The sequence below is a fragment of the Passer domesticus genome, unplaced genomic scaffold (genome assembly GCF_036417665.1).
Source record: "Passer domesticus isolate bPasDom1 unplaced genomic scaffold, bPasDom1.hap1 HAP1_SCAFFOLD_44, whole genome shotgun sequence".
Taxonomy (NCBI): Eukaryota; Metazoa; Chordata; class Aves; order Passeriformes; family Passeridae; genus Passer; species Passer domesticus.
In genome coordinates this window covers 1,681,037-1,705,947 of record NW_026990160.1, presented here as the reverse complement: position 1 = coordinate 1,705,947, position 24,911 = coordinate 1,681,037, and the positions used below count along the sequence as shown (strand labels likewise).

General features: G+C 53.2%; 2 pseudogenes; one reads left to right on the top strand and one right to left on the bottom strand.

Annotated features, from left to right (window-relative positions):
* Positions 1–24,911, top strand: part of LOC135292702 (zinc finger protein 135-like) — a 179,567-nt pseudogene that overhangs the window by 96,517 nt on the left and 58,139 nt on the right.
* Positions 11,488–16,012, bottom strand: LOC135292677 (serine/threonine-protein kinase pim-1-like; annotated as a pseudogene).

The window sequence follows — 24,911 nt, the reverse complement described above, 5'->3', positions numbered from 1 at the left end:
CCCCCCCCCGAAGATATCGAACCGGCGCCGGGCAAGGGGCTCTGTCCGGGGTCTGCAAGAGAAGCTTCGTACCCTCCGCAGCGAAGAGAGAAACGGCTCGACCCCTTGGACTGGTGAAACATCTGTTGCCATCTCGGGCTATTTCTCTTGTGCTGGGAGTGTTTTTTTGTTGTTCTTTAATAAACAAGCTTTTTCCACTTCCCCTCTGAAGAAATTCTTCCCGAACCCAGTGGTGGGGAGGGGGGAAGGTGCGGAGGGTTTTGTTTCCTATAAGGGGCTCCTTTGGGGATATTTTCCCCTAATTTGTCCTAAACCAGTTCAAATAATTTGGTGGCCCGTACGGGGAAACCGGACAAAGTGGAAAAAGCTTTACTCTAATAATATTTTTGGCTTTAACTGTTTGTGGGAATATTGGTATGTCTCCTTTTAAAGTTGTAATGTCATTTGGAGTGAAAGCCTGCCTCTATCTCTGGTCATTAGGGTTCTTTGAAGTTTTCATAGCTTTATGGTCACTGGGGTTATTTTCTTATCCAGAAATAGCTCCGGTATTGTCCCTAATACGTAGCTTTTGTAGCAGAAGGGCACTAACCAGAATATTCATCGGGCTGGGCTTGAGTGTGATACTTTGCAAGGGGCTTATAAAAATGTTGTTATCGGTTCCAGGAATGTATAATTCGTGGTTGCGGCTGTGTGTTAAATTTGTTATGGGGGCGGAGGTTATTCAGCCTTTGCTTTCCTTTTCCTCCTCCGAATTGTTTACATTTCTATTAGAAAATGTTCAGTTCTCCCTGACTGCCAAGGACACCATCTTTCTGTTATTTAATTTAACAACCTTGCTCTATACTGTCTGCAGTTTATATAAGATGAAGGCTGCAATTTCTAGAGGGGCTGGTGAGACCCCTGATTTAGGGGTACAACCAAGGGTAAAAAGTCCTGAGTGGTGTGGGAAATGGGAGGATATGGGCCAAATTTTAAAGGAGTTTTCTGATCCGGTAGACTGGGACTTTCCATCTGAACAAATTCAGAACCCGGCTGAGGTGGCGAAGTACCTGAAAGGGAAATGCCAGGATAACCCTAAGGAGAAAAGGATCCTTGCAGTGAGCTGGGCCCTGGCATATGCTTATCGTACCCTGCTAGATACTGTAGGGCAGCAGACAGAGGCAGGGGGGCAGGGAGATAAATCAGCAGCTATCCCAGTTACTCAGGCTGCAGCTAACACCCCAGGCTCGAAGCCAGCAGTTAAATCAGACAGTGAGCCTCAACCAAGGGATGTTGCTACTAGTACAAGAAGTGGAAAGTGTACAGATAAGACTGACCGACCAGTGGAGGATGATGATGATTACGATGCAGGAGAAGGACCCTCAACACCTCCTGACATAAAATCAGGAGTCAAAGCAACTGGCACAAGATCAGAGGCCACTATTGATTCCTTCTCCCTGAGGGACCTTCGAGGCCTAAGGAAGGATTATCGGCGACAGCCCGACGAATCTATAATTAGTTGGCTGGTCCGCCTTTGGGATGCGGCAGGGGAGGCTACCATTCTGGATGGCACTGAAGCGAGGCATTTGGGATCCCTGTCACATGATCCCGTCATCGACCAAGGCATGATGAGGGGGGCTAGCCCTCACAGCCTCTGGGAACGGGTCCTGGACAGCGTGGCACAGAGATATCTGTGTGCCGATGACCTCTATGTTCAGCAGACACGATGGAAGACCATAGAACAGGGGATCCAACGCCTAAGGGAGATGGCAGTGGTGGAGATCATTTTTTCAGACGATGTAACAACTAGGAATCCGGACTTTGTACCATGCACACCTGTAATGTGGAGGAAACTGGTGCGACTTGGGCCACCTGAATACGCTTCTGCTCTAGCAATAATGAAGCGGGAGGAGGTATATGAGACTGTACTCGATATGGCGAAGAAACTTTGGGCATATGCAGATGCTGTACATGGCCCGACTCATGCCAGAATTGCAGCTGTGGAAACACGACTGCAGGAACTAGAAGACAAAATAGAGGAAAGCAGCAAGAAACTCAGGGAAGAGATTAAGGAAGACCTCCTCCAAATTTCAGCTGTACAAATTAGAGGCCCTGGTACCCAACGCAGACGTTCCCTTGTTGGGGAGAGAAGGTACACCCCATGAGCTGAGTTGTGGTTCTTCTTACGTGAGTCTGGAGGAAACATGAGGAAATGGGATGGGAAGCCTACTGCTGCTCTGGCACAATGGGTGCGTGAATTGAAGGAAAGTAAGAAAAGGAAAGCAGCCCCAGTTGCCCGTAGCCGAACAGCCAGGTATGATGATGATGACATGTCTGATCCCCTTGAGGGAACCTCCAAGACATATGCCCCAGGAAAGAAGGATAAACAGGCGTAGAGGGGCCCTGCCTCTAGCCAGGTAGAGGCATGGGAAAACCGTATCTTTTGGACGGTGTGGATCCGATGGCCTGGCACATCAGAACCACAAAAATATGACGCTTTAGTGGATACTGGTGCACAGTGTACTCTAATACCATCAGGACATATGGGGGCCGAGCCTGTTTCCATTGCTGGTGTGACAGGGGGATTACAACAACTGACCCTGGTGGAAGCTGAGGTGAGCCTGACTGGGAAGGAGTGGAAGAAACATCCTATTGTGACTGGCCCAGGGGCTCCGTGTATTCTGGGCATAGACTTCCTCCGGAACGGCTATTACAAAGACCCAAAGGGACTCAGATGGGCTTTTGGCATAGCTGCTGTAGAGGCAGAGAACGTTAAGCAATTGAACACCTTGCCTGGACTGACAGAAAACCCATCTGCAGTAGGACTCCCGAGGGTAGAAGAGCAGCTCGTGCCAATTGCGACCTCGACAGTGCATCGCCGGCAGTATAGAACGAATCGAGATGCCGTGATCCCCATCCACAAAATGATTCGTGAGCTGGAGAGCCAAGGGGTGGTTAGCAAAACCCACTCACCCTTCAACAGCCCCATCTGGCCTGTGCGTAAATCTGAAGGGGAATGGAGATTGACGGTGGACTATCGTGCCTTGAATGAAGTGACACCACCACTGAGCGCTGCTGTGCCGGACATGCTGGAACTCCAGTACGAGCTGGAGTCCAAGGCAGCGAAGTGGTATGCCACTATTGATATTGCTAATGCATTTTTCTCCATTCCTCTGGCAGCAGAATGCAGGCCTCAGTTTGCTTTCACCTGGAGGGGCGTGCAGTACACCTGGAACCGACTGCCCCAGGGGTGAAAACACAGTCCCACTATCTGCCATGGACTGATCCAAACTGCATTAGAGGAGGGTGAGGCTCCAGAACATCTGCAATACATCGATGATATCATTGTGTGGGGGAAAACGGCAACAGAAGTGTTTGAGAAAGGAGAGAAAATAATCCAGATTCTCCTGAAAGCCGGTTTTGCCATCAAGAAGAGCAAAGTCAAGGGACCTGCTCGAGAGATCCAGTTCCTTGGAGTGAAGTGGCAAGATGGACGGCGTCAGATTCCCACCGATGTCATCAATAAGATCACAGCTATGTCCCCACCAACCAGCAAAAAGGAAACACAAGCTTTCCTAGGCGCCATAGGGTTTTGGAGAATGCACATTCCGGAGTATAGCCAGATTGTGAGCCCTCTCTACCTGGTCACCCGCAAGAAGAACGATTTCCACTGGGGCCCGGAACAGCAGCAAGCCTTTGCCCAGATCAAGCAGGAGATTGCTCATGCTGTAGCCCTTGGCCCAGTCAGGACAGGACCAGATGTGAAGAACGTGCTCTACTCTGCAGCCGGGAACCATGGCCTGTCCTGGAGCCTTTGGCAGAAGGTGCCTGGTGAGACTCGAGGCCGACCATTAGGATTCTGGAGTCGAAGCTATAGAGGGTCTGAAGCCAGCTACACTCCTACAGAGAAGGAAATTTTGGCAGCCTATGAAGGAGTCCAAGCCGCCTCGGAGGTGATTGGCACGGAGGCACAACTCCTCCTGGCACCCCGACTACCAGTGCTGGGGTGGATGTTCAGAGGAAAGACTCCCTCTACCCACCATGCCACCAGTGCAACATGGAGCAAGTGGATTGCTCTCATCACACAGCGCGCCCGTATTGGAAACCTGAATCGACCTGGGATTCTGGAAGTAATTACAAACTGGCCTGAAGGTGAGAATTTTGGTCTCGCTGATGAAGAAGAACAAGAAGTGACACGAGCGGAAGAAGCACCACCATACAACCAACTGCCGGCAGAAGAAACACGGTATGCTCTTTTTACTGATGGTTCTTGCCGCATTGTGGGAATGAAACGGAAGTGGAAAGCAGCTGTATGGAGCCCCACACGACAGGTCGCAGAAGCCACTGAAGGAGAGGGTGGATCAAGCCAACTCGCTGAACTTAAGGCCGTTCAGCTGGCTCTGGACATTGCTGAAAGAGAGAAGTGGCCAAAGCTCTACCTCTACACTGATTCGTGGATGGTAGCCAATGCGCTGTGGGGCTGGCTGGAGAGATGGAAAGGGGCTAACTGGCAGCGTAGAGGAAAGCCAATTTGGGCTGCTGAAGAATGGAAAGATATTGCCACCAGGTTAGAGAAACTACCTGTGAAGGTTCGCCACGTAGATGCCCATGTCCCCAGAAGCAGAGCTAATGAAGAGCAGCAAAACAATCATCAGGTAGATCAGGCTGCAAGGATAGGGATGTCAAAGATAGACCTAGATTGGGAACACAAGGGAGAGTTATTCCTAGCTCGATGGGCCCATGATGCCTCAGGCCATCAGGGTAGAGATGCCACCTACAAGTGGGCACGAGACCGAGGGGTGGATTTAACCATGGACAGTGTTTCTCAGGTTATCCATGACTGTGAGACGTGTGCTGCCATCAAACAGGCCAAGCGAGTGAAGCCCCTATGGTATGGTGGGCGGTGGTCCAAATACAAGTATGGGGAGGCCTGGCAGATTGATTACATCACACTGCCTCAAACCCGCCAAGGCAAGCGCTACGTGCTCACAATGGTAGAAGCCACCACAGGATGGTTGGAGACCTATCCTGTGCCTCATGCTACTGCCTGTAACACCATCCTGGGCCTTGAAAAGCAGGTCCTTTGGAGGCATGGTACCCCTGAGAGGATTGAGTCAGACAATGGGACTCATTTTAAAAATAATCTTATTAACACCTGGGCTAGGGAACATGGCATTGAGTGGGTATACCACATCCCCTACCATGCACCAGCTGCAGGTAAAGTGGAGAGATGCAATGGATTGTTAAAGACCACCTTGAAGGCATTGGGTGGGGGGTCTCTCAAGAACTGGGAGCAGCATTTAGCCAGGGCCACCTGGTTAGTTAACACTCGAGGTTCCACCAACCGAGCAGGTCCTGCCCAGTCTGAGTCCCTCAATATAGTAGATGGAGATAAAGTCCCAGTGGCCCATGTCAGAGGTTTGTTGGGGAAGACAGTATGGATTAATCCTGCCTCGAGTACAGGCAAACCCATTCGTGGGATTGTCTTTGCTCAAGGACCAGGTTATACCTGGTGGATAATGCAGAAAGATGGGACAACCCGTTGCGTACCTCAGGGAGATCTGATTGTGGGATGATATCATTGTTTGTTAAGCGTGACCACCATTGTCTGTACATTAGATCATACAGACATGAAACAGAAGGAAATATGAAAGTGTCGAAGGTCTGAGCAAGTAAGAATGAAAGAAAACGTGTAAGTGTGGAAGGTTGGAGCAAGTGAGAAGAAAGTTTACGTTGTTCAATAACATGTTCACGATATGGGATAAGGGGTGGAATGTCGTGGGGACAGGACATTTTCATGCTTATTATCCCAAATCGTGGTTTCTGTTCCCTGCTCCGTTTGTTGTGTCTATCGTTTTGTCCTTCCCCCGCCCCTGCCTTGGGGCTGGGCTTTTTGCATGCTTGCTTGTCCGGCTGGCTGCTTGCTTGCTCTTCTAGCTTTGCTTCTCTTTCTTTTTTTCCTTGCTTTTTTTAGCTCGCTTGCTTTTTTCGCCATTTTTTTTTCCTTTCCCCGGTTTCTGTTGTTCCCTTTCTTCCCTTTCCCCCCCCCCCCACCCTTTTCCCCCCCGAAGATATCGGACCGGCGCCGGGCAAGGGGCTCTGTCCGGGGTCTGCAAGAGAAGCTTCGTACCCTCCGCAGCGAAGAGAGAAACGGCTCGACCCCTTGGACTGGTGAAACATCTGTTGCCATCTCGGGCTATTTCTCTTGTGCTGGGAGTGTTTTTTTGTTGTTCTTTAATAAACAAGCTTTTTCCACTTCCCCTCTGAAGAAATTCTTCCCGAACCCAGTGGTGGGGAGGGGGGAAGGTGCGGAGGGTTTTGTTTCCTATAAGGGGCTCCTTTGGAGATATTTTCCCCTAATTTGTCCTAAACCAGGTCAATTCCAAAAACGCAAGTTTTTTTCCTTTTTCCATATGCAATTTTTGGATGCATTTTAAGACATCCAGGGGTTCAGCTTCTTTTAACCAGCTGCCCCACTGCTCACATCTGCTCTGACCTCAGCCCACTCCAGAGCCAGCCAACTCCAGTGAAGGGCTTCCCATCTGGGAATTTCTGATGGGACCGATTCCTCACATTTAGATTTAAAAATTACATTTTCTTGTCGTCTGGCCCGACTGTGCCAGTTTTTTTTTACCAGTGGGCAGGGTCAGCACCAAAGGCACAGACTCCAACTGAAGGAATCTGTGTCATTTACTGCAGCTCAAAGCAGCAAAGGATCACAAAAGGAGCAGCTCTGCAATGCACCCAACCATCACCACCAAAGATTGCAGCAGTGATTAAGAAAGATCCAGCACCTGTTACCCTCAGACTTCACCATCCCCCAGATCCACACAGCAGCTGGGGGAAGCTGTCACAGCCAAGGGCTGCAGAGCCACTCCTGGACACTGGGAATTCCTGCAGGTGCCTCCAGCCACAGGTGAGGCTCCAACCTCGCAGTGAGAGGGCCCAGCTCTGACAGTGCTGAATGAACAAACTGACAGCACTTCTAGTGTGGGAACATCTGGTTTCATCCTGCTCTTGTGTTCCTCCCAAAGCCTGGCCAGGGCTCAAGGAGGAACCAAGGGAGCTGACTTTGATCCTTCAGCCCCAAACAAGGGCAGATGTCAGATTTCATGGCCCTGTCTGGCTTGCAAATACAAAAAGATCAATACATGTGTCAGCTACATCTATCACAGTGCTAATGACCATGCATATTTCATTAATGAGCAGATACAAAGATAACCATTGGTTGAAAGGTTCATCCAGAGGCCACCTTTGGCTCAGGGCCTGCTGTTCAGGCCTCACTCAGGGCCTGCTGTTCAGGCCTTGGCACTTCAGGGATGTGGTTTAGTGCTGGGCTTGGCACTGCTGGGTGACCGGCTGGACTGGATGAGCTCAGATGTCTTTTCCAACAGAAAGGATTCTGTGATTCCAGGATTCTATCTGCTGAATTCAGTTAGGTCCAGGTTAGCAGCACTCATTTGCTCAGAAAGTCTCCTCTTGCTCACCTCTTGTGGCCTGAGGCTTCAGCTCCTTCAGCTCCTGGTGCTAAGCTGCTCATGCTGAACGAGACGACTTGGAGAGAAAAACACAGTCCATCCAATTCCTTCTGGGACACGGGGAGGGGAGGGTGTGGAAACAGGAGCATTGTTTGGTGAGGCCTCCTCTCTGTCCTTCATGGCTTTCAGTGCTGTGAACCAGCCAAGAGCTTTCTCCAAGAGTGCAATGGAGCAGCTGTTCCTGCTCCCAGCTCTGGCTCTCTCCGGTCTCTGACCTTGCTTGGCTTTGTCCCTCTTGCTGTGCTCTCTGTTCCCCCAGGGCTCGGTGGCTGCTGCCCAGGACTGTGGGACTGGCACAGATCCAGTGGTCGAGACCCTCCTTGCTGTGGCCTTGGAGCTGCCTGGGCACAGCAGCCTCTTCCATCTGGAAGCTCCCCATGGACAGGGAGTTCCCAGCTCTGTTCCTTGCACAACCTCCAGGAGCCCAGGGCTGTCATCTCAAGTCCCTGCTGGCACTGGGGGCTCTCAGATGCCTCAGGCTGCTGTGTCACCGCTGCACACAGGAGGGAAGAGTGGCAGGGGCTGTGCTGAAATGTCACTATAGGACACAAGACAACACGACGCAGAGACACTGTTGCTCTCAAGGCAGGAAAAAGGGCAGGTTTATTTATTTACTCCAACATTTATAGATTTCCAAATATGACAGTGGATTGGAGGGTGAAAGTGCCACCTCTCCGAGGACAAACAAACAGTCCATCAAGTTTCTCCTCCTCCATAAAAGAATGCAAAACAATAAGTTGTTTACAGAAAGTGTGTGAGAAAGTTTGGTACAAGAATGCAAACATCAGAACACTTAGAAAATCTTAAAAAGTTAAGGCAACATTGAAAGTCAGCTCCATGTGCTGCTGCTGCTGCTGTGCAGCCATTTGTCCAGCCGTGTCCCAGAGTCAGGGATCAGATCCAGGCCCTGCTGCTGCTCTCTCGGGATCAGCCTCAGTTTGGGTGTTGCTGTCAGGGCCAGCAGGAGTGGTGGCTGGAGCAGCAGGTGCTGACAGTGCCCCAGGCCCTGGGGCTGGAGGGGTCCCTGGGCTGGGCTGGGAGGGAGCTGCCCCTTGTTCTCCCTCTGCCCCAAGCAAAGCTGGGCCAGGCACAAGTGGGGCAGCACAGCCACCAGGGAGCCTGCGAGCCTCTTCCAGCCCTGGCTGCTCAGAGTTTGGGCCTTGGAGCCTCAGGTGGCCAAAGGCAGCTGCTCCTGGTCCCTCTGTGTGCCCCTGTGTTCAGCAGTGCTGCTCCATCAGTCTGTGCCCAGCAATGGGGAAAAGCCTCAGCCCTGCAGGGCCAGGAGCTGCCGGGCTCTGCCTGAGCAGCTCAGCCAGCGGGAAGGGAGCTGCTCCACACGGGAACCAGGAGCAAAGGGCTGCAGCACCTCGTGCTGGGGCAGAGCCCGAATTCTGAGAGGGAATAACAGAGTTATTCATGTGCATTGCTGCATCGGCACTGCGGGTGCTGTGCCAGCAAACACAGGGTTCAAGATGTGCAAAAGAATTCTGCAGCTCTTGACTGGATCAGGATGTCAGCAGTGCTGAACTCCAGCTCAGTCCAAATGAAACACTTCACACCTCTGCTCATATCTGCTAGATTTTTTTCTTCAGGGTATCCAGAGAAAAGTAAACAGAGGAGGAGCCTACGTTTTTCATTGTTTATCAGAAATGTATCTCATTTTGCTGTACATTCCTTTTGTAGGACGAATTCTCTGTTAAAAACACTGGACAAAAACGAAAAGAAAAAATATGAAAGATAAAACCAAAAACAAAATGTGTAGTGAAAATCCTTGGTAACTTTGGATTAAGAGGCAACTGATCTTTTTAAGAAGAGAAATCAGTTACTCTGTAAATGTTCTGATGGCATGGATTCATCTTACTGACGTGGGCATCCCTTTTTTAAAACATTCAGGGTTTTGTTTGCAATACTATGTTATTCTAAATTGTGATTGAATCAATAGGAAATTGAAAGATCTATTATGCATTTATGCATTACTGTGTCTGGAGTGTAAAAATATTGCAGTTGGAAATTTGGATTTAAAGTGTTGCAAATGAAAGTTATAAATCCCAGTGGATTGTCTGACAGCAGCTTTTCCTAGAGGATGTGCAGGACTCTAAGGACTTCATCAGTGGGGTTGGGGGTACTTGGACCTTTGTCCTGTGCCACTCTGAGATGTCATGGAATGGAACTTCGCCTGCCACCAGCCCAGGTCACCCTCTGCCACCAAACCTCCTTGGACCTTGTGTCGCCCAGGCAGGCACAAAGTGTTTGTGCTGCTCCCCCTTTTACACAAACCCACAGAGAGCTGGGATTTTTCCAAGTCTCATGTCTGCATTGGGCCATATTCCTAAAGAAGCAGCAGCCCATCCCAATGAATATGGCAAGTTATATGGATGGTTGTGAGCTCCACTTCCTGCCTAGAAATCCTGAAACTGCTTCTGAATGCTGCTCCTTCAGGTCTTGGACATCTTCTCACACAGAGCTGGGAAAAAAATCACCTGGTCTCTGGCTAAAGGGTGAGTTGTGCCAAAGTTGGAGCTCTGTGCGAAGTCTCTATCCATCCCTATCCTATTAATATACCAATATGTGGGGGTGTGCATGGGTGTGTCTTGTACACAAAGGAAGGAGTGTGCAAGCAATGTGACTGACACTTTCACTGTCCATGTTCATCCCATACCCATGGGTACAGAGACGTGGAAACCCTGGCACACACAGAGCCTTCTGTCCATGGATACAGAGACATCCAAGAGCCCTGGCACACACAGACCCTTCTGTCCATGGATGCACAGACATCCAAGAGCCCCTGGCACACACAGACCCTTCTGTCCCTGGATACAGAGACATCCAGGAGCCCCTGGCACACACAGACCCTTCTGCCCCTGGATACAGAGACATCCAGGAGCCCCTGGCACACACAGACCCTTCTGCCCCTGGATACAGAGACATCCAAGAGCCCCTGGCACACACAGACCCTTCTGTCCCTGGATACAGAGATATCCAAGAGCTCCTGGCACACACAGACCCTTCTGTCTCTGGAGGACGGAGCGTTGTGGGTGGGGGTGGTTGGTGGGCAGCGAGTCCCGGACAGCAGGCCAGACCCAGCTCCAGCCCTGCCAAGGCTCAGTACCAGCTCCTCTGGAATGGGGAAGCCCTTCAGCATTGTCCCTGCCCAGAGGCAGCACAGGTTGTTTTCCCCTCAGGCTGCAGGAGATGAGAACACAACACTTGCCAGCACTGAGTGCGAGGCACAGCTCCGGGTGCTCCCCATGAACCTCAGCTCTGGGAGCACTGTCTGCCCCAAGCTCCAGGGGTGCAGTGGGAGCCCGGCTGGGCTCTGCCCTGGGGCCATCCTGCAGGGACAGCTGGAAACAGGGAGCATTCAGCTGCCACAAACAGCCAAGCCAGGGCTGCAGGGCAGCTGCTCCAGCCCGGACTGCACTGCTGTGTGCTGTGCTCTGGAACTGGGGCTCCCCACACAGGGGACTGGACTGGTGTGCCAGAGGAGACAGAGAAGCTTCAGCTTCAGCCTCACTGAGGTGGCTGCGTGGGCTGGGAAGAGTGGGGAGGCTCAAGGGGATTCACAGAGCTCATCCTGCTGCAAGGATGAAGAAAAGGGAGTGGGAACTCAGCAGTGAGGAGAGCTGAGGGCTGGAGAGTGGCTCTGAATGACACTAAAATCCCACTGGACCTCTGAGACATTGCTGCTCCTCAGCCAGTGACAGCATGAGTCCCTAAACCTGGGGCTCGGCCTTCCTTGTGGTCAGGGGCAACACGGAAGGCCAGCAAGTAAAGGAGACTGCAATGGGCTGGGAATTCACTGGGGGAAAAAAGGGAGCAGTTGAAAAGTAAAAGGCAGGTGGGGGAGAGAACTGTTCAGAGAAGGGCTGAGCTACATCTTGAGCAAGCTGAAAAATGTCTTTTGGAGTCATCCCAGATTGATTTGATTTCAGAAGGTATTGAACAATTTTAATTTTTGGGAGGTGTCATGTTTTCCCTTGGAGGTGTCCATGCTGCAAACTTGAGCTGCGTTGTCAAAACGCTCAAGCAAGTCTGTGCTGCAGGTGACACCATTTCTTCTTTGGCTGATTCTGGCCCGGTGCTGAGCTCCAGCAGAGCCCTGGCAGAGCCCAGAGCAGCCTCAGCATCTGCAGAGCCTGGCTGCAAGGAGAGAAAGCAGAAACTGCCCGTCAGCTGATGGCTCCTGTCCCCTTGTCCCAGCTGCCCGCAGTGCCCAGGCCGTGCTGGCTGTGCCCAGAGCTGTGCCCAGAGCTGCCCATCAGTGCTGCCTTTGGGAGCAGGGCAGGAGGGCAGGACATGTGCCCAGCCTGCAGCCAGCCTTGGCACATCCACCTGCTCAGCAGCTGCCCAGAGCAGGATGTTCCTGTGCTCGCTGCCATCTCCCAAAAGCTCTGATCCCACCCTGCCAAGCAGACGGGGACCCACCTCACGCCATCCACAGCTGGAAGAAAAGCTGGTCCCAAACGATGTCCTCAGCCTGCTCCAAGGGCACGGCCCATCCACGCTGCAGCTGGTCCCAAGCACTTCCCAATCCAGACTGGACCACCTAGAATGCTTCCTCTAGAAAAAAACAAACAAATTGTTGAAAAGAGGTTAGAGACAAAAAGGGAAAAGAAGAAGAAAGGTCAAAACTCTTAGCTCTGTCAGGGCCTTGAGGAAGGCCCAACCCCTACATGCTAGGGAAAAATCCAGCCATGGGTGAGGGAGGTCCACACTTTCTCTCTTTCCCTCTGCACTGCCCCCCAAAATAACAGTGATCCCAAAGCAAACAAGGGCAGTGGAGCAGCCCAAGGCCTTCCTTGCCTGCACAGCAAAGCAGCCCCTGCACAGGTTCTGGAGTCCCACCTCTGCTCCCACCACGGGGTTTTGTTTGTGTTGGGCTGGCTGCCCCAGCCCCAGCCCGGGGCACGGTGGGTGCTGTTGGCAGGGCCAGGAGCCCACTCCCATTTCATACCCACCCCAGCCCATCCCACCAGCCCTGCCAAAAAAGCAGCTGGGCAGCTGACTGAAGATTTAGTTCCATCTGCCCCAGCAAAGGGGGAACCTTTGCTTCCCAGCCAGGCTGGGCAATGCCCAAATCTGGGAGCATTTCCCCAGGTGTGGACTCATCTGCAAACTCCCTGTGGAGTTTGGCTTTGAAGAAGGTGCCACAATCATAGTGCATCACCTTCAACTGCTGGTGGCCAGGTCCAGGGAGAGGTTGTCATCCTTGATGTCATCCTCGCTGTCTCCTGCAGCAGCAGCCCCACCTGGTACAGCTTCTCTGGGAGCTCCTTCTCCTTCCCTGGGGTGAGACCAGGCTGTCAGGGCTCTGCCCAGGGCCCCAGCTGTCAGGGAACCAGGACAAGCAAAACCTGCTTGGATGACAGCTGCCAGGGCTGGGCAGAGCAGCTCAGCTCCAGCACAAGGGCTGCGTGTTCCCATCCCATGACCCTGGTGCAGTGACACGGGCTGGGTTCCTTTGCTTCTCATTGCCAAGGCATGTGTGCAGCTGTAACTTACCAGGGCCCTGGATCAAAGTGTGCCTGTGGCTCTCTCCCTTCTTCTATGGCAGAGGAATATCCTGCATCCAAGGATGACAGAACACCTCTTCTAATGAGGGTCTGGCCAAGGAGTGCATGGATAAACACCACCCGATCAGATTTTGGCACTCTGGGGAGAGAAACCAGAAACCGCTGGTCAGCTGGAGAAGGCTCCTGTCTGCTTTGCCCCACTATTCCCTGCCCAGGCCATGCTGGATGCGCTCAGAGCTGGGCCTGAACTTTCCCATCAATTCTTGGTTTTGGGGGAGAGCAGGACATGTGCCACCTCCTCAGCAGCTGCCAGAGCGGGATGCTCCCGAGCCCGCTGCTGTCTCCCAGCACTGGTATTGCACCCATGCCCAGAGAAGAGGATCCACCTGGAGAGAGCCGTTGTGGCAGCGAGAGCTGGCCCCAGCTGAAGTTCCAGCCCCTCCTGAAAGGCATCTTCCCACAGACCATCTCGTGCAGCAGGATGCCCAGGGACCAGATGGTAGCTGGCTCGCCATGGTACCAGCCAAAGCGGGTCCATTCCGGGGGGCTGTATGATGGTGTTCCTGTGGAATACAGGTGGAGTTCATCAGGGGGATGCTGCTGCTCCCAGAGCCTGGCCCCAGCATCCCTGGGCGTGCCGGGGCTGCATCAGTGGCACACAGGGTGACCACTGTCCTCTCACCAGCATCTGGGACTGGTGTACAAGCTTGGGATTGCAAAAGAAGCCACTGGTGTGGGAAGGGGACAGTGGAAGTCCTGGCTAGGCCTGACCATGACATGCAAAGGAAATACCCACTGCGTGCTGGGGAAAAACCATGCCCTCATTCTCCCTGCCTGCATTGCCCCAAACATATTATAAAGGCAAGACAAACAGGGCAAGTGGAGCAGTCCAAGCCCTTCCTCTTGCCTGCACACAAACCGGCTGGGACACAGGTTCCAACCTCCCTCTCTGCTACCCCCACCCACGGCTGTTTTTGTCAGGCTGGCTGTCCCAGCCCAGCCCCAGTCCTGGGCACAGTGGTGGGCAAAGCCTGCCAGCAGGGCTGGATGATGGCTCCCCACCCAGCCCTGCTCTAAAGCAACTCAGCTGCAGATTCAGTCCCCTGAGTGGCAGCAAAAGGGAGAATCCCCGCTGCCACAGCCAGCTTGGGCTGTGAGATCTTGAGCCATGAGATGCCAGGAGCGGGAGCACAGCCCTGTGTAGGCTCACCTGCAAAGTGAGTGTAGGCTGTGTCTTGCAGGTAGGTGCCACAGCCAAAGTCGATCAGCTTTGCCTGCCCGGTGGCCAGGTCAACCAGGATGTTCTCTGGTTTGATATCCCTGTGCAGGACCCCTCAGCTGGTGCAGTGCCGCACGGCCTCCAGCACCTGGCGGAACAGCGGCCGCGCCACCTCCTCGCGCAGGAACCCCCGTGCTTGAATGAAATGCAGGAGGTCCTGAGACTACTCTGGCCGCTCCAGCACCATGACAATGTCGCTGGGGAGCTCAAGCCACTCCAGCAGCTGGATGACACCGGGGAAGCCAGTGGACACCTTGTCCTGCAGCACAACCTCCAAGGGAGCGCTGGTGCCGTCGGGCTGCGGGAGGAGCACGATGCCGTCACTGGGGCGATGCCGGGCCAGGGCTGGGCAACCCCTCAGCCAGCCCGGGATGGTCTGCGCCCTGCGCCGGCCCCACGCCCACTCCCCCTCGAGACGTCCTGGCAGCTTCCACCCTGCCGGGGCTCGGCTCATCCCCGCCCGGCACGGCCCGGCTTCTCCCGCTGTCCCGGCTCACTCACCAGCTCACTCCAGTGCCGGATGCGATTCCGTGGCACCCTTTTGATGGCCACCTGCAAGCCAAGGGGAGCAGCGGACTGAGCTCAATGCCCGCCCTGCCCAGCCCCATCCTCCTCCTCCTGCGCCCCCTCCTCCTCCGCCCGCCGCCGGTCCCGCCGCTCACCGGGGCGCCGTCCGAGAGCCGCGTCCCCGACCAGACGCTGCCGAATCCGCCGCGCCCCAGCAGGGAACCCAGGCGGTACCGCTGCTGCAGTGCCTCCTGCGCCTTCCCTGCGGGCGGGACGCGGCTGTCAGCGCTCGGCCCGGGGCCAGCAACGGCCCCCGAGCGCCCCTCACCCGCCCCGGCCCGGCCATCCCCCGGCGTTCGCTCTTTGGAGCGCGACACGGGAGGCTCGGGGCCGGCGGCTGCGCTGCCGAGCGGCGGAGCTCGGGCCGGGCAAGCCGCAGTGGAGGCGGCGGGAGAGGCAACGCCGCCTGTGTCCTCCGCGGGCCCCGGGAGGAGCCGGGGCCGGGGTCGGGGTCGGGGCCGGGGCCGGGACTGGACCCTGCGTCGGGGCCGGGGCCGGGCTCGGGCCAGGCGGAGCCAAAAGCCGGCGATGCCGCCCCAGCCCCAGGCACTGATCCCCGCCCAGCAGCGCCAGCGCCAGCACGGCCAGAGCCGGGCTGAGGCCAGGCGGCGGCGGGACGGGCGGGGGCGGGCACGGGGCAGCCCCACCCGGGGCCGGGGGCGGGCCGGAGGCATGGCCCGGCCCGGCACGGGGAGAGGGAGGCGGGGAGAGGAGGGGAGACCGGGAAAGGGAGAGCGGGAGAGGTACGGGGCAGCGGGAGAGGGAGAGGAGAACGGAATCTAAAGTTTCTTCTCTCGTTGCTGCTGCTGCCGCTGCCGCCGCTGCTGCTGCTGCTGCTGCTGCCGCTGCTGCAACTGAAGCTCCGGGGCCGTTTGTCCCCGTGTCCGTTTGTCCGTTGCCCGCTCGCCCCCGCCCCGAGCCCCACGTTCCCCGAGGGCAGCCCCTGAGCCTCTGCAAACACGGGAACTTTGCCGAGTTCAGCCAAGACCCAGAGTCTGGACTCCTGCACAGTGGCTCAGGAATCCCCTCGGTCCCTGCTGTGCATTGTCCCTGCTCAGGGTCAAACACTCCCAGAGCGCATTCCCTGAATGCAGAATTTGTACCTGACCCAAGCACTGCACTTACCTCTCCAGCATTGATTTCCAAGAAAAACAGGGGAAGCCAAACTGTGTGTAGGTCATGGTACCTTAAAATGTCTAAAACTTGCCAACTCATGGATCTTAGAAGTGAGATCTGTTTGGAATTAATGGGATGGACAACTAGTGCAAGATGGAAAAGGGGAGCATAAAAATAAATCGAGAAAAACATCTTGAATTGTTTCAATTTTCATTTAATTTCTTAAAAGCTCTTTCAGTTTTTCCAGAATCTTCTCCTCAGTCCTGTTTGCTTTTTCCAAGAACCTTTCCTGGAAATGAGGTACAGCTTCTGTCACAAGGTGTGCCACCAACTGCAGCTTCTCTTGGCTTTCCACACTGTGTGTGCAGCACAACTCTTGCAGCAAAGCAGGAGAAATATTTGAAGAATTTGACAGCTTGTTCTTTTCTTTTCCTTGTGGGCTGGGCAGTTGTGCCATTGGTAAGGTTTTCATTGTTACTCTTCTACCCTAAGCAAACATGACAGGCTACCAAGAACTCTTAGGGAATGCAAGCCTGACTGAATGCAGAGAAACAAACTCTAGAGCCTGCAGCCAGAAGTGGAGAGCTGTGTGATAATCATTCCAACACCCCCAAGGACATCTTGAAAATGATCTAGAAAATGAGAATGGGCTGACAGGGAGTTTGTTTCTGTCTTCAGTCCAGATTCTTCTACATCTGAAAACAATTCCACAGTCTCCATCTAAATCAAGAGTACAATCAGTTCATGAAAAGCACCAGAACAAACTGTACCTCTGAGGAGATGACTGAAAGAATCTGAGAAGGGAAAATGCAGAAGAAATGCATTTGTCAGCACTGCAGTACTTGCCTACCTGAAACCCTCCTCCATTTCCTCTGCATGCCTGGATCTGGCAGTGTCAGTTCTGTATTCGGTGGTGCCTCCAGCCCTGAATGCCCTCATCTACAGCCTGAGGAACCAGGAGATCAAGGCTGCAGTGAGGAGACTGATGACTGGACATCTTAGGAAGCATTAATCTGATTCCAATTTCGGCAAATCACTTGTAATAAAAATCATCTTTTATAGCTCTTTTGGTTTGGTTCTTTGATTTCCCTGTTGTTTTCCTTTTTAAATATTCTTCCTAAAGCTAGACGGTTGTTTCTGCCATCTCTGACTTTGTTTCTCTCCACCTTCCCTGTGGCCACAGAGTGTGACAATGAGGGGCTGCAGTCTCAAAGGTTTTAAAGGAACTAAAGGATCTCCCAGCAAAGTTTTCTGCAGAGATCCCTCTATTCTTGCCTTCTCTGGAGCTGCAGCAGCAATGTCGGTGTGCAGAGCTGGGGCAGATCAGTGCTGGCCCAGCAGCTGTGCCCAGCAGCAGCAGCAGCACTTGGTGTTGCCAGTGCTGCTGCCGTGGCCCTGCCCCGCTGCCCTGGTGGCCCTGGTGTTGCTGCAGGGCCTGAGTGCTCTCGGGGCCGGGCACAGTCCTGGGGGTGGCAGTGCCGGGGCTGCAGCAGGGACAGGCCATGGGCACTGCTGGGGCAGCGCTGACGCCTCAGGCCAGGCCCTGGGGGCTGCAGGCTCCTTGCCCAGGCTCTCTCAAGAACACGGCCAGGCCAATGCTCAGCACAGAAAAGCCCCAGGGTGAGCAGCCCCAGGCTGGCCGTGGGCAGGCTGGGGGCAAACAGCATGGCTGGGGCTCTGCAAGGGCCCTGGGGGAGACGGGAAGGAGCAGCAGAGCAGGGGCTGATCCATCCCCAGTGCGCTGCACAGCCCAGGGCAGCGTCCCAGAGCGTCCTCATGGAGCTGCCAACAACATCCCCCCTCTGCAGCCCTGGCCTCTCCCCCAGCTCACAGAGGTGCCACATCCTTGCAGGCACAGACACGGCAGCACTGGCTCAGGAGCCCCTGTTTGCATTGCACAGAGCAGGCGGGAGCACCCCCATGCTGCTGCTGTGGGGACATGAACCTGAGGGAGCACAAATGCCATCAGCCTCTGGGGCCAGCAAGGGTGGGGGACACCAGGGAAACCACTCAGCTTTGTCCTGGCCTCTGCAGTCAGCCAGAAACTTTGTTCCCATTAGCTGGGAGATTCCTGTGCCACTGCAGACGCTGTTGCTCAGAGCCAGGGCTGCCTGGCAGCCACCCCCAAACTGCCCCAAGCATTTCCCTGGCTTCACCTCTGCTTTCTTTACCCATCCCTGATCCAGATTTCTTCCTATTCCCCATCTCTGTTCCCTGCCCTGCAAACAGCCCATCCCTTTTTGCCCTTTCCTCTCTGGCCCCACTCCCCATTGCAGTTCCTGACCTGGCACCATGGGAACGTCCCTTGGGGAGCAGGATCATCCTCCAAGTGCTGCAGGAATTGTCTGCATGCTCCTGCAGTGCCTGGTGCTGCTCCCTTGCCAGAGGCACCCCAGGCCAGGGGGGCACATCTGGGCTGCTGTGCCTGCCTGTGGGGCTCCCTGTTCTGGGCAATGAGGAGGAGCTGCAGAGGCTCTGCAGGACTGACAGGATGGGCTTTGGGGCTGGCAGGAGAAGTTGAGGCACCTGGGCTGCTGGAGCTTCTGAAGAGGAGGTCCAGGGCTCATCCTGCCACTGCTCCAAGGGTGGTTTCAGAGAATCCCAGAATCAGCAAGGCTGGAAAAAACCTTGGAGATCATCAAGTCCAACCTGTGCCCTGACACTGCTTTGTCTCCCTGAGCCTCCTTTTCTCCAGGATAAACCACCCCAGCTCCCTCAGCCACTCCTCACAGGACTTGTGTTCCAGACCCCTCCCCAGCCTTGTTGCCCTTCTCTGGACACGCTCCAGCCTCTCCATGTCCTTCCTAAATTGGGGGGCCCAGAACTGGACACAGCATTCGAGGTGTGGACTCACCAGTGCTGAGCACAGGAGAAGAATCACTGCCCTGCTCCTGCTGGCCACACCATTCCTGATCCAGGCCAGGAGCCACTGGCCTTCTTGGCCACCTGGGCACACTGCTGCCTCATGTCCAGCCTGCTGTCCCTCAGTCCCTGCAGGTCCCTTTCTGCCTGGCTGCTGTCCAGCCACTCTGTCCCCAGCCTGTAGCGCTGCAGGGGTTGTTGTGGCCAAAGTGCAGGACCTGGCACTGGGACTTGCTCAACCTCACCTTGTTGGATTTGGTCCCTGGATCCAGCCTGTCCAGGTCCCTTTGCAGAGCCCTCCTACCCTCCAGCACATCCACACTCACACCCAGATGGTGTCATCTGCAAATGTACTGATGCTGGACTCAGTCCCCTCATGCAGATCATCAGTGCAGATACTGGAATCCACGCTGGCTGGCTCTGATCCCTCAGCCATCCTGTGGGTGCCCTGTGATGGCTCTCAAGGTGATCTGTTCCATAACCTTGCCAGGCACCAAGGTCAGGCTGACAGGCCTGGAGTTCCCCAGATCCTTCTTCCAGCCCTTCTTGGGGATGGGCTCACATTGGCACCTCCACTCCTCTGGCATCTCCCTGCTGAGCCAAGTCTGATATTAAATGACGGAGAGCAGTTTGGGGAGCTCATCCACCAGATCCCATCTGCTCCCAGAGACACCTGTGAGCACCTGAGTGGCTCAGCAGGCCCCCAGCTGCTTCCTCCTGGATTCCAGGGGGCTGTTCTGCTCCCTGTGCCCATCTACCAGCTCAAGAGAACACTTGTCCTGAGGATGGCCTGTCTTACTGTTGAAAACTGAGGCAAAGAAGGGGTGAAGTAGCTCATCCCATTCTTCATCTTTGGTAACCATATCCTTCACAATAAGAAATGCAGGTTGTCCTTACCCCTCCTTTTGCCATTAATGTGCTTATAAAAACATAATCATTGTCCTTCACAGAAGTATCCATATTAAGTCCTAACTGAGCTTTCACCTCTCTCATTTTCTATCTGCTCAACCTATCAACATCCTTAAACCTTTCTTGATTTACCTGCCTCTATGTCCAAAGGTGATGCACTCTCTTTTTAACCCCTAAATTCCTTGAAAAGCTCCATGCCTAGCCAGGCCAATCATTTCCCCCTCTGGGTCATCTTTCTGCACAAAGAGACAGCCTACTCTTGCTCCTTCAAGATTTCTTTTTTGAAGTGTTTCCTTCAAAACAAAATCCTTCCTGGAACTCATTGTTTTTAGGGGCTGTTTCTCTTTAAAAAATCAATACCCCAAATCTGCATCCTCAGTAGGCCAAACTCTGCTCTTATAAGTCCAGGGCAGAAAAAATTTTGATGCCCCTCCTTCTTTCACGGAATATTGAAACAACTCAATAATTTCATGGTGACTGTGCCCCTAACAGCCTCTGACCAGCACTTCTCCCACCAGCCCTTCTCTGTTTGTGAGCAGCAGGAGACAGGGCTTTCCTTGGGAGTGGGAATTGCAGGAAACCTCCCCAAAGCACAGCTTGGAAGGTTGAGCCTGGAGCTGAGGAGAAAGCAAAGTCCCTGCCAGGGTGGAATTGTGGTGCTCGAGGTGTGGCAGCGTGAGTCTGGGCCATGGCCGGCTCTGTGTGCCAGGAGCCAGCAGCGCTGGGTGCAGGGAGCCCAGGGAGGGCACAGAAACGCTGGCTGAGAAATGCTGGGGCACAGCGAGATGGGCGAGTGCAGCCGGCCAGGGCACAGGAGCAGCACGCACAGGGGGCACAGCCTGCAGGACAGATGGCCGAGGGCTGGGCAGGGCTGGCAGGGCCACGGGCACCCAGGCCTTTGTGCCCTGGGCTCGGGCAGCGCCTCTGGAGGCCCCACAGCAGGAACTTTCCTGGCAGGGGCTGCACTTTGGCTCTCCCTCGGCCTCCCTGGCCAGGCTGGCAGGGGCTGCAGGTTGATGGCATTTGTCCTTGCTGCCCCTCACATCGCCCTGCCCCACAGAGAGCCCCGAGCCACCCGTGAGGGACAGGCCCTGCTGGCCCAGGCTGGGCTCAGGGCTTGGCCTTTCTGCTTCCCCCAGCCAGCCCAGGCCTTGCTCAGCATTGCAGTTCCCTGCCCAGAGCCTTGGGCTCCCTGCACTCCTGGCCTCAAGGATCTGCTCTCATCATCCCTGGGGAGCCTTTGGCACTCCCTGCCCTCAGTGGGGCCCAGCCATGCTCCAAGGCACTTGGAGTTTTGCTGCTGACTCCTTGAGCAGCTTCCTCATCCTTCTCTCAGTACCTGAGGCTCCTGGACCCAGCCCCAAATCCACCCTGGGGCTGATTAAAATACAGAAAGTCCTGGGGGGCTCTTTCTCTTCCTTCAATTTTCCTCCAAGTCTCCAGGGCTTGTGAAGCTGCTTGGAGTCAGTCTGGAGTCCTGTTAAGGAGGGAGATTTCAAAGTGCACCGACAGCATGATGTTTGGTTTTAATCACGTGTGTGGTTTTTTATTTTTCAGTTCAGAAAAGAGGTGAAAGAACGATTCCCCAGGTGATCTTGATGCTGAATGTCTCCCTAGGAGATCTGGGCATGGAGAGGAACAAGCCCCTTGCAGGCTGATCCATTTTGGACAACCTACTCCTCACCCCAGCCTCACCATGTCTGACATGGCCCACCTGGGACTGACATCCCAAAACATAAAAAAGTATGCATATTTAAAATAAATAAGATTGACTAATTTATAAAATTATAATTATAGTTTTTTAATTTATATTAGTATTACTGTATATTTCTATTACCTTTGATATTTATGTGAAAAATTGAATACATTTTTAGCAATCAATAAATTATTTGTCATTGGTTTTAAATAAAACAATTCCTTTCATTAAATCATTGACCACTACTGGCCATTTATTTCTCCTTCTTAATGCTAATTAGTGCTATTTTTAGATCTTTTGACATATTTTTTAATTATTTTCATGGACAGGGTAAAAGGGTCCACTTTGGGGTCCCTGGAGACATTTGTGGGGCACATTTGGGGCAGTTTTGGGTCTGGGCAGTATGATAAACAAGTCCACTGAATTTAAGGATCAAATAATTATCTTTATTATTTTGCAAGCAAGAATAAGCAAGGACAGTGCTGGGCGGCCCGGAGTCTCCGCTCCACTTTGGCTCACAAAAATCCTATCCCCTGAGTCCACCCTTTATTGCCTTCTTCTCCGGGTTTAGGGATGACGTGATCTGTCTTCTGCGCTTGCTCGTTCAGTTGCTAGGTGGTCTTTTTCTGCCTTCTGGTGGTCGTGGGATGAAGGCTTAGTCCCCCTTAGTCTTCCTCTTTGTGAACGCTGGGTGAACTTATGCCTTATAAGGCATATCTATACAGAACACTATACACTTTCTGCAAGCTAAGCACATCTTGCTAGTACTATACACTTTCTGCAAGCTCAGCAATTCTAGCGAGTTTAAGGATTGCTATTACAGCTGCTTCTCATTACTTTACTTTCACAAGGCATAATTTTACAATGGAATTCCCAAAGCACTATAGTAAACCAGCAACCATATGTATCTGCACAAGAAGTTTTTTTGGCTATTTAACTATTGTTTTATATTGTATAGTTATTTAGCTATTGATTTAATTAATGAACAAACGTATTACTACTTATCATAAATCCCCCATTTCTTTTTTTACCAATTTTGTTCATTAAATCTTTCTAGTTCTTTCCTAGCAAGCATTAAATGAGCTGCCTCATCAGTTAAGCTATGTGCACTAATAATAGGTGCTAACTTCCTTAGTTTCTTCATCATATTCCAATTCATAATGAAGAGAACTGCTGACAAAATAAAACCAAGCACAGTCAATATCAACAGCACAACAATGGGATGGCATATACTGTTTAGGACCCCTGTGGCATTAGGAGACCAACCGAAAAGGGTATCCCACTGGATGTCACTCTGCAAATGCCAGTGGCTCAGCTGAGAGCTCTGGCAGTGACTGACACTGCACTGAGAGGGGTCACAGTCCTGCAAGGGTCTTTCATCAGGAGCAAAGAGCAGCCTGGAGGGTGGGCAATGCTGGATCTGTACCACTGCGTGCTCATCTTTCACCTGAATGTGGAGCTGCCCCCAAAGTTGCCATCGATCACTTTTTCTTTTTCTCCTCTTGGGTATATTTTGGAGCAGCTGTTCTCTGTGGCTTTTGATGGTGATCCTGTGGCAAGCAGCCATTTGCCTGCTGTGCTATCCTCACAACTAATACTAACTCCTCATTCCCTGTAGTTTTATTTGGGGTTTTTGATCTATTTGTTCAACTGGTTTGCATGGGTTTGTTTGTTTGTATGGGTTTTTGTCTGATTTGGTTTGAGGATTTTGTTTGCTTTTTTATAAATGACTGGTGAAGTTTTCCAAACTCAAGAAAATGTAAAGCAGGCTTGAATTTGCAGAAATTCCTTTGGGCTGGGTTTAGCTGCATCCCCCAGGCTCAGGATCACTAGTATATTTTCAGGTTTTGCTCTGCATATCAGCCTGCCCAGAAGCTGCTTGGTGTTTCACAAATGGAGAAGACAATGGACATTGTGCCAAGCTTCCTTTCAAACAGAAAACCTGGGTCAGCATGACAGAAAAGAAGAAACAAAAAATCACCAGTTAGAAGAGAACCAGTGTCCCACCATCTTCCTCTCCACTGTTATTAATTTTGTACGTTTAGAGGCAAACGTGGGTCTAAAGCTTGCATCTCTCAGTTCCTGATGCTATTTGCTACCCTGCAGCCTTGACTGGCCCTGATGTGACTGACTGCTGGGCAAGTGGGACTGGGGATGCTCAGCCTGGAGAGAGGAGACACTGGGAGGCCTCACTGTGGCTCTGCAGGACTGGAAGGGTCCCGCAGGAAAGAAGGGGACAGAGTGTTCAGCAGGGCCTGTGCTGACAGGACAAGGGGGGATGGCTTTCAACTGCAGCAGGTTGATTGAAGCTGCATCTAGGGAAGCTGCTCTTTTCCACTGGGGGTGGTGGGGCACTGGCCCAGGCTGTGCACAGAGGCTGTGCATGCCCCATCCTTGGCAACAGGGCTCTGAGCAGCACGCTCTGGGGGAAGACTGCTCAGCTGGGAACAAGATGTTGTTCTTCAGGCTCCCTTGCAAGCCCAACCCTTCAGGGACTCCATCATTCCATGGTCTCCACTGTCCACTTCAGATGGAGCCTGGGAACTGTGATGTCACAGCCCACGCTCCAGCTGGAACGTCCATCGCCCAGCAAAGGGCACAACACAACCCTTGGCCGCTGTGTTTGCACACTCTTCACCTTGCTCCTGCCCACTCTGCTTGTCACCTGCCCCCTGATAACCCCATCACTCCTGAAAGATCCTGAGTGCCTGGATTTTGTCATCCAGCCCTGCAGGATGCTCCCATTTGTCCTGAGGAAAGTATGGTGCCATTCCATGGAGGTGGACACTCCCCACCTGCCTGGGTGGGCTGGAGCTCTGTGGGCATGGAGTGGGACAGGGACCCCACTCTGAGGTTTTGCTACCTCTGCAGGCTGTCCCAGACAGAGAGGAGGAGATGGAGGTAGATGCCAAGATTGATATGGAGGAGGAGATGGAGGTGGATGTGGAGGTGGAAGAAGAGATGGAAGTGGATGTGGAAGAGTCCATTGAGGACATGGACATTGATTAAAAAGGTGAGGAAGAGGCCATGATCTTGGCATGAAGAGCAATGCCAGCAGCAGGACAGGCAGAGTGGGTCTCCTGCTGCCAGGCTGGGGCTGGGCTGGGTGCTCCCTGCTCAGGGACATTGTAGCCAGGGCACTGGATTCTGGTGGCCATCCACAGCCTGTCCTCTTCCTGCTTTGCTCCACACAAGCTCCATGCCAGACCCAGCCAGGCTCAGTTCTGCTAGCAGAGTCCTGCTGCTGGGCCAGCTGTGCCAGCCTGGGGGCACATGCAAGAGCCCTCTGTGCCTGACTGGAGTGACCGTGGCATTTGCTTTTCTTCCAGGTGCGATGGACATCACAGAGACATCACCCTTTTGTATATATGTTCTACAGTTTGTTGTTTTTCTTTAGTATATAGAGTTTAGGGCAATTTTTGACTTCTGTAAATACGTTTCCCATAGTTTTG